The 2631-nt window shown below is 37.4% G+C and overlaps 1 non-coding gene across 1 annotated transcript; it reads right to left on the reverse strand.

The window, feature by feature from the left end:
- Window positions 1-2067: 2067 nt before the first annotated feature.
- LOC111590691 (small nucleolar RNA SNORD34) lies at window positions 2068-2144 on the reverse strand. Its single transcript, XR_004855734.1, has one exon. It is a non-coding gene; the product is annotated as a small nucleolar RNA SNORD34 (small nucleolar RNA).
- Between the last annotated feature and the right edge of the window lie 487 nt (window positions 2145-2631).

A 2631-nucleotide genomic window follows, 5' to 3' on the forward strand; every position in this document is an offset into this window, starting at 1 on the left:
CTAAACCCCAAACCAGACACCTCGAGAGGAATGAAAAGAAAACCAATTTCTCAAAACAAGTAGGAAAGGTGTGCTTACTTGTCGTAGAACCCCGGAGGCGGCCCGATCGCCGGACTCTTTGCGCATGGGTACTGCGCTGGTGGAGCTGGAGGCGGTGGCGGTGCTTGCAGTGCCTGAGAAGAAGTGAGGAAAATACACAAGTCACATAACACGTAATATTGACAGAATCAAACGTATTGCGACAATATCTACTGGAACATCGTCGTGTGTCACCCCCTCTCTTCTGCCCACCTATCTGTGCTCTCCCACATTTATGGTAAAAAACTAAAAGTGCGTAAATAAACAAGATTCAAATCATGATTATGGGTTTCAAACACATACTCACACTCATGTAGTTAACATGACACTTTTTTTGCGTTTTATACTTTATATTCAATAGTATAATGCCCGTGCGTTGCGACAGCACACAACCATATTTCTGTTATAAACTTCATTCCATTAAAAAACAAGTGTGGTTTTTCTGTTAAGGACTTAATCCATTAAATAAATAACAATACAAAAAATACAAGAGTTGCGAGGATCCAAACATATATACAAATCTAAAAGAGAGCAGATTCAAAGATCCAAGCATGTATAGAAAGAGAGAGTAGTTAATAAAAAGAGAATGAGTAGTGCATATACATTTACAACACTGTTAGCACAAGAAAATCTCAATGCTATGCAGTAGAGTAGTAAGTAAAATAACATCAACCACAACCTAAATCAAGATGGAATAGAAATGAAACCCTCAATGCAATGCAGTAGAGTAGCAGGTAAAATAATATCAACCACAACCTAAATCAAGATGGAATAGAAATGAAACCCTCATGGTAAATATTGTTGTACGTAAGCTTACTAAAGCACTAAGCCATTCAGATGTATTTCCATTACAACTGAGCAGACCATGGGATTTAGGGAATAAAAGAAAATTTATAGCTCCATGGAAGTAAAAGCATCTTACCAAACGTCCTGAACTTTCATGGAATGCTTTAGCCCATCGGGAAGTAGAATCAGCCATCACAACATTACATCCCATATGAGCTCACTAAGGGATTAAAGCATGGCATTGTACAATATTTCTTCAACTAAAGACGACAAAAAATCACTGGAGTTTGTAGCTAATCAAAGTAACCAAGAACAACTTTGTAGTATTATGGAAGAAAAAGAAGAAAACTGAACTCACCAGCACAAGGTACATGTAGCAGCAAATCAAGCAGCAGAGAGGGCACCAAGCAACCGCTCATTTAATGGTAGTATGTTGATTCTTCATGAAGCAAGAGCTTTATAACAACCACTGAGGGCTAAACTATACATATGCAAAGAACATCTTGTCGTTATTGTCTAAAAACATTGTTCAATGTCTCCTGATCGTATTGTTTGTCAAAGAAGAAAAACAAACCATCTGTTGTAAGTGGAGCATCTTATTGCTTCTTCTCTTCAAAGTAAGTGAACCAAGCCCTTGTTGCATTGCAGTATGTAACTTTGTTTAGAGTTGCCTGCAAGGGGGGAATAAGATTGAGTACCAGACCTCTCATGCACCAAAATGTATCTCTACCAACACATGAAACTACTGATCATGTGTACTCGTAACTTATCTCGAGAAGTTAAATCTTGCATACTATGTATCCTAGCGCTCATGAAGACGTACAATGCATAGGTCTGCAATTTCACTAAATTCAGTCAGTTCTTCAGCACCTAATGAGTTAATGAATCAAGTGTGTTGACCATGATATATGGGTAGAGATTACCGGCTATCAGAAGTTGAAGCTTTGGTCCAACAAATTTTGGATCTTCATAAAAAGTACAACCTGACATTCGAAATCAGCCGTGTGCCCTCAAACAGCACGCTCAGCTGGTACTCCAGTACCCACTTCTCTGATTCCAGCCACACCACCGCAGCGCTCTGCTTGGAAAAGCCAACAAAGAAGTCTTCATTTTAAAAAGATGTTTAGTAAGCACAAAACTTTCTAGAGCAACAAAATAGGCAACAATAATAGTGATAGCAGATCATGCATGGAATGAATTGTTTTATGTCTCAAAATTGCACTTCTTATTAGACTTTCAAACAATGTAGGCAATAAAGCTGCAACTTGTCATTGGCAGAAAAATATAAATATGGTGTGATAGATGGCACCAACTAACAATATATAACAACACAGTGATGTTGCAAAACAGTCATGTATGAAATGGGAATGGCTGATAGTGCCTAGAGACGTTTGAAGTATCACATAAAAACTACATGCCCCACATCCTACATGGTTTTGCAGACATTTTACCTGCTCGCAGCGATGAAAGAATAGACGATTTTCCTTGGATAGAATGGTATCAGGGCTCTTGCATCCATTGCAGATGACATACTCATATGTGAAATTAAGTCAAGATTCAGATAACGGGAGAACAACAGTAAACTACAATCATATTTATTCAATCATAGGTGTATGCCCGTGCGTTGCTATGGAATCAATATTATGCAAAAACACTAATTATTATTCTATATTTTTGTTAACATCACTAAAAATAGATATTTACATACCTTAAAAGATATATAAGATTGTATATGTGCTTTGTCATTGATTAAAAAAACAATGATAA

The sequence above is a fragment of the Zea mays genome, chromosome 1 (assembly GCF_902167145.1).
Source record: "Zea mays cultivar B73 chromosome 1, Zm-B73-REFERENCE-NAM-5.0, whole genome shotgun sequence".
Classification (NCBI taxonomy): domain Eukaryota; kingdom Viridiplantae; phylum Streptophyta; class Magnoliopsida; order Poales; family Poaceae; genus Zea; species Zea mays.